The following is a 7,075-nucleotide window of genomic DNA, read 5'->3' as shown; positions in this document are numbered from 1 at the left end:
AGGAAGAAAAAGTAATAAACCCCCGCCTTCCCCCACAAACACTAAGTAGTGCCAAACCCAAGGGTAAAAAAGTAACCTACCCGTCCTGCAGTTATATGTGTTGTTAATATTTTATCCGTCAGTCCATTGCTCCACATTACCGTTTTAAGGTTACAATAATGTAATGCATGTGAGCAATTTTGTTGATGTATGTGCCCGCATGCACTGGCACCCACATCTCATTTGCACGCCCTACCATTTCTAATAGGTGGCAGCCACCACTGTGTCTGAGGGGCTTCATATGAGAGCGGCACCCAGTATAAACTTGAAAGGGTACCTTTAGTGCCCACTAATGTAGGAAAAAGTGTCTTGAATGTAGTTGTATCTCTGTCTCCCTCGGTCGGTCTCCCTCTCCTTCCCTCTGTCTCCCCACACATCCATCCATCGGTTCTCACGTTCACCCTTTATTCATCCACATTTGCATGCTTCCTTCATTGTCCATCCACTCGTCGGTATATGCATGCATCCATTTATCTTTTTAGCCATTGATCCAGTCACTAGCCCATCACCTATCCTTCCACCAATCCTCAATTCACTCTGCTACTTATCGTTCCATTTCTCCATCCATCACTCCAATTGGTTCATTCTAAAGTCCATCCATCCGTCCACCCTTCACCATTTCTTCCTTCTTTGTTTCGAAGTTTCCTTCCTTCTTTCACTCTTCCTTTCCCCTTCCATTCTTGTCTTTCTTTCTGCCCATCTTACTTTTTCCTCCTGTTTAGATAGCTTTTTTTGTAGGTGGCTCTATGTGTGGGTGGCTCTGTGTGTGTGGGTGGCTCTATGTGAATGACTGTGTGCGTGTGGCTCTGTGTGTGTGGCTCTGTGTGGGTGTAAATGCAATAGGTCATGCATATGCGAGCGATTAAGCTATTGGCATTGTAAATGACAATGCCATTTATTTAACGATTAAGCTATTGGCAATGTAAATGACAATGCTATTTATTTATGATTTATAAAAAAAAAAAAAAATTATAAGCAATGCCAATAGCTCTACCTTTAATAATGCCAAGACCATTGCATTGTAAATGCTTGTTGAAGCCTGTGTCTGTCCTCAGAAACATGGGTGGGTGTTGGGGAAATGGCAGGGACAACTTACTTAACTAGATGTGGGAGCTCTTTTGTAAATGTGCTGCTCTACGTCTACTCAATGCATTACCTATCTCCAATATTTCTGTAACTGTGAGTGCTTAATGTTGTGTTCATAAGCCCGGTTGGGCTGAAATGCAATAAAGTTTATCCCACCCCAAAAAAAAAAAGAATTTCTGTCAGGGTAAATTTAAGAATGTCATTCAAATTAATACATTTTAAAATTACATTTGTGTTATCCTCTGTATGACAAGGATCAGTTCAAGAGGTGAGTGATACTTGTATCTTTTGTGTTTCTTAAGAAAATAACAAAGAACAATTTTCCCTGTTTCTTGCAACATGGCAGTAGCTCCATGATTCTGTCTAAGAGTGCATCCACCTCCTAGATGACTGTACATTAATATTTTTTTTTGTTATGGATGCCACCAGGAGCGTCAACTGTCCCTCTATGATTGTCTTCGGGTACCTCAAAGCATAGGATCATATGACACTCCATCACGCAAATCTCCTCAAACAGAGGTCGTAGGGATTTCTCAGCTTTAAGTATGACAACTTAAGTCCTCAGATGGGAAGAAAAAGATCAGAAAACCTTAAAATATTTACAAATTTGATGGAGACTTAAAATCTGGTGCTGATGAGACAGAAAAAAGGAAATGTCATTGGTGACTGTGCTGCGTTTTATATAAGCGGTACAAAAGGGGGTGGTGATGGACGGAGCATCTGAATCAATCAAACACTCACACCCAGTCAAAAGATCTGGGTTTGATCCATCACCGTTCTTTAGCCCACTCTGCCACCCCAGTTCAGACATGGCTATATGCAAATCAGTCTGACCCTGTGCCTCATGGGAACAGTCCAGCCCGAACTGCCGAGCCATGCCTTCCCTGGAACGGAAACAAGCTTCCGAGGACCGGTTTCTGGCATTACAGCCGTCTTCAGCCCAGCTTGCTTGAATCCAGTGGCAAAGTGAGCAAGGGACTCACGTCTAAGCATACCCTGCCACACTTATGGCGGCCAAAAGCAGTACAAAAAGGGGGTGGTGATGGACGGAGCATCTGAACCAATCAAACACTCACACCCAGTCAAAAGATCTGGGTTTGATCCATCACCGTTCTTTAGCCCACTCTGCCACCCCAGTTCAGACATGGCTATATGCAAATCAGTCTGACCCTGTGCCTCATGGGAACAGTCCAGCCCGAACTGCCAAGCCATGTCTTCCCTGGACCGGAAACAAGCTTCCTTTTTGTACCGCTTTTGGCCGCCATAAGTGTGGCAGGGTATGCTCAGACGTGAGTCCCTTGCTCACTTTGCCACTGGATTCAAGCAAGCTGGGCTGAAGACGGCTGTAATGCCAGAAACCGGTCCTCGGAAGCTTGTTTCCGGTCCAGGGAAGGCATGGCTTGGCAGTTCGGGCTGGACTGTTCCCATGAGGCACAGGGTCAGACTGATTTGCATATAGCCATGTCTGAACTGGGGTGGCAGAGTGGGCTAAAGAACGGTGATGGATCAAATCCAGGATCAAACCCAGATCTTTTGACTGGGTGTGAGTGTTTGATTGGTTCAGATGCTCCGTCCATCAGCACCCCCTTTTTGTACCGCTTTTGGCCGCCATAAGTGTGGCAGGGTATGCTCAGACGTGAGTCCCTTGCACACTTTGCCACTGGATTCAAGCAAGCCGGGCTGAAGACGGCTGTAATGCCAGAAACCGGTCCTCGGAAGCTTGTTTCCGGTCCAGGGAGGCATGGCTTGGCAGTTCGGGCTGGACTGTTCCCATGAGGCACAGGGTCAGACTGATTTTCATATAGCCATGTCTGAACTGGGGTGGCAGAGTGGGCTAAAGAACGGTGATGGATCAAACCCAGATCTTTTGACTGGGTGTGAGTGTTTGATTGGTTCAGATGCTCCGTCCACCACCCCCCTTCTTGTACCGCTTTTGGCCGCCATAAGTGTGGCAGGGTATGCTCAGACGTGAGTCCCTTGCTCACTTTGCCACTGGATTCAAGCAAGCCGGGCTGAAGACGGCTGTAATGCCAGAAACCGGTCCTCGGAAGCTTGCTTCCGTTCCAGGGAAGGCATGGCTTGGCAGTTCGGGCTGGACTGTTCCCATGAGGTACAGGGTCAGACTGATTTGCATATAGCCATGTCTGAACTGGGGTGGCAGAGTGGGCTAAAGAACGGTGATGGATCAAACCCAGATCTTTTGACTGGGTGTGAGTGTTTGATTGGTTCAGATGCTCCGTCCATCACCACCCCCTTTTTGTACTGCTTTTGGCCGCCATAAGTGTGGCAGGGTATGCTCAGACGTGAGTCCCTTGCTCACTTTGCCACTGGATTCAAGCAAGCCGGGCTGAAGACGGCTGTAATGCCAGAAACCGGTCCTCGGAAGCTTGTTTCTGTTCCAGGGAAGGCATGGCTTGGCAGTTCGGGCTGGACTGTTCCCATGAGGCACAGGGTCAGACTGATTTGCATATAGCCATGTCTGAACTGGGGTGGCAGAGTGCGCTAAAGAACGGTGATGGATCAAACCCAGATCTTTTGACTGGGTGTGAGTGTTTGATTGGTTCAGATGCTCCGTCCATCACCACCCCCTTTTTGTACCGCGTTTTATATAAGAGCAGATATCACTTGGCCTCATGGCTCCAGACCAAACACTGTCAGGATTGTTAGAGTGGATATCCTTGGTGTGGTATTCCCCCAAACCCTTTGCTTCCACTCCTCCTGTTTTCTGAATTTGTTTTGTTAGCTTTAAGACTCTGTGCACTTTACCACTGTTAACGGCCATGGTAAACGGTTCTACATGTACCCAGGGCCAGTATGTTAAATGGTACTAGTGGGCCTGTAGCTCTCATTGTGCCACCCACTTAAGTAGCACTTAAACAGGCCTCAGACCTTCCACTGCAGCTTGTAGTGCAGTATTAAACTACCACTTTGAAGTGGCAAAATAAATTTTGCCAGGCCTACACCTTCCCTTTCAATACTTATAAGTCACTTCCAAGGTAGGCCCTTAAAGCTGACAGGGAAGGGTGCATTATAAAATGTACATGCATACTTATGTTTTACATTTCCAAGCTGTGAAGTCATTTTTCACTGTTGTCAGGCCAATCTCTCTCCTTGACCAACCCTGGGTTCCCATATTACAGTTAATAACTTCTGACTTTGGATTTGGATATGCTAGTTACACTCATATGACTTAACTTAAAACCCTCGTTAATGGTGAAGGCAGATTTTAAGTCACAATTGTCAAAATGCCACTTTTAGAAAGCTGGCCTGTTCTTGTTCCAACCATCTGTGCCGTCAGCCAGTGTCCTTGGTCACTTGACTGTGAATGGCTCTACTATTGAGGTTTTGTGTATTGCTTCCAGACAGTAACACAAAGGGGGCTTAGATGTGGACATGATGGGCCATCCTGGCAGGATGACTGGGGAGGTACTGTAACCAGGGCTTTGCCTCTGGCACACACAATGGAACCTGACACCAGGCATGCTCTGTCTTTTATCAGACCGTTTTGACACTTGACATGGAAAGAACGTTCAAGAACCAGGTATACAAAATGGACCTCCACAGACACTAAACAGTACTTGACTTGTGGAAGTTATAATAAGAAGCCTGCCCTGCTGCATGATGGACTGCCTTGTTGTATGCAAAAGATAATAAGAACTGCTTGCCTTCATCCCAGGCTGCCCAAAAGGGAACCAAAGAATCTGTTATCGGACCTCCGGTGTGAGCTACAGGGACACAATAAGCTACCAGAGGGTTAAAGCACAGGGTAATTTTAATGAATTTTAATTTTATGGTTGATGCCTGAGTGGGGCTTCCACCCCTCTAAACCAACAACTACATTTCTTAAATGCACCACCTGCCACTGGTTACGGACTCTGGCATAAAATGTAGGGATATATTTGGCTCCTGGGGAACTTTACTTTATTATGTAGTTTTCTTTTTGTTCTTTTTTTTTGTCCTCATGTGTGCGATCTTATTGTGAGAAACAACAGGGTCACCTCTTACCATAGCCCCTTAGGAAGAGTTAGGAGACCAGGTCTTGATGCCATCAGATTACCATCTTTGCATGGGTTTATACATTGCTGTCCCAGCCCCTATAAACCACATGTGGCTCTTGATCGCGTTTGTTTAAATGATTGGACATCCCTTCATATCCTACCCTCTATAAGTGTCCCACAGACCCCAATACTTTGTACGTTTGCTTTCCCCTCTGAGACTATCCAAGTTCCGGAATTTATCTACTGACTTAACCCAATCTTCAACCTTAGGGGGAGAGGGAAGAATCCAATTTATACAAATCTCACATCTGGCAATTAATATAAGTGTGAACAAAAGGTGTTTCTGGTTCCTTGTTAAGATAATAATACATTAATTGATTTCTTATATGCCAAAAATAACATTAAAGTTCTTACCTTAAAAGGCACTTTTAGACTTTCACCAATAATCTTACCAATTTCACACCAATATGTGTCTAAATTATGACACGAATGAAACATAAGAATATCATTAGCCTCCCTTTCTCCACATCTTGGACAATTCTTAGTCACCTGGGAATTAATTTTAGATAGCCTTTCGGGGGTCCAGTAAGATCTGTGCAAAGTAAACAAATGATTTTTCCTAAGAGATGTAGAAATTATAATGTACCATAAAAAAGTGCAGGGTACTTGCCATGCTTGTTGCAAATCTTGAGCTGGAAAGAACTTCTTCCACTTTAGAACCGGAGTGTCGTTTTCGGTTTCCATCTTTTCCACCAAATGCCAGTACCACTTTGAGACTTCTTTCTTCCCAGGGGGTTTATATAGTTTGTGGTCTAGGGACTCAACGTAGTCTGGCCATGACGCTTGCTCTTTAGCCCAGCTCGCCAACTGGTAGTATTTAAACCTAGATATTCCATTGTTTGTCATTTCCACTAGCTCGTCCCATGGTTTTAGTTCACAAACTTCCAGTAACTCTCCCCACCTGGTAATTCCCGCTCTTTTCAGTGGCAGTGCTAAAGAGTCTCTCATAAATTCAGGACTTCCAGGAGAGTTCCATACCGGAGCTTGGGGGCTATAGTATGGATACCGCCATAATTTCCTCATACCAGTCCAAAGTTTGAATGCAGCTCTTGGTATCTTTAACCTAATTTTTTTTAAATACTTTTGATGGCCAAATTTATGTAAGCAGTGACCATGTTTGATCACTGCTTTCCATTAAGGGGGGTAAGTCTCATATCCTCCGAAAAGATGTCTTATATTCTTGAACTGAAAAGCTTTGTAGTAAGATATGAAGTCTGAGCTAGCTATCCCCCCTTGATTCTTCTTCTGGCTCAGTTTCCTCCGAGCTATCCTGACACTTTTGGATGCCCAAATGAACAAATTTATTTCGCCCTGAACTTTTTTCAGATATCGTAAATCAAACTCCAATGGAATTGTATTAAAAAGGAACGTAAATTTCGGAAGGATGGCCATTTTTATGACATTGGCCCTCCCCATAAAAGTAAGCGATAAGCAATTCCAGGACTTCAGTAATTTCTTCATCTCTTTAGATTTTATTTCTATGTTTGTCTTGGTTATGTCATCAATATTTTTCAAGACTTTGATTCCAAGATATTTGATTTTACTTTGGGACACTATTTGTGGGCTTAGTATATTCCAATGCAGTACCTCAGTTTTCTGATGGTTTACTTGGTAACCAGATATTGCTATCAAATGACTCATTGAGACTGCTGGTATAAATCATCAAATTGTCTGCATAACATGCCACCTTTAAATCCCAGCGGTACAAGCGGTACAAAAGGGGCTGGTGATGGACAGAGCATCTGAACCAAGCAAACACTCACACCGAGTCAACAGATCTGGGTTTAATCCATCACCGTTCTTTAGCCCACTCTGCCACCCCAATTCAGACATGGCCATATGCAAATCAGTCTGACCCTGTGCCTCATGGGAACAGTCCAACCGAAACTGCC

The 7,075-nt window shown here is 44.4% G+C and overlaps 1 protein-coding gene across 4 annotated transcripts in view; it reads right to left on the bottom strand.

Moving 5' to 3' along the window:
• GTF3C1 (general transcription factor IIIC subunit 1) overlaps positions 1-7,075 on the bottom strand; it is a 2,559,884-nt gene that overhangs the window by 1,071,962 nt on the left and 1,480,847 nt on the right. The window lies entirely within an intron of this gene.

Source organism: Lissotriton helveticus, chromosome 10, assembly GCF_964261635.1.
Source record: "Lissotriton helveticus chromosome 10, aLisHel1.1, whole genome shotgun sequence".
Lineage (NCBI taxonomy): Eukaryota > Metazoa > Chordata > Amphibia > Caudata > Salamandridae > Lissotriton > Lissotriton helveticus.
Note: the sequence above shows the minus strand (reverse complement) of the source record. Positions and strands in the feature narration are given on the sequence as shown.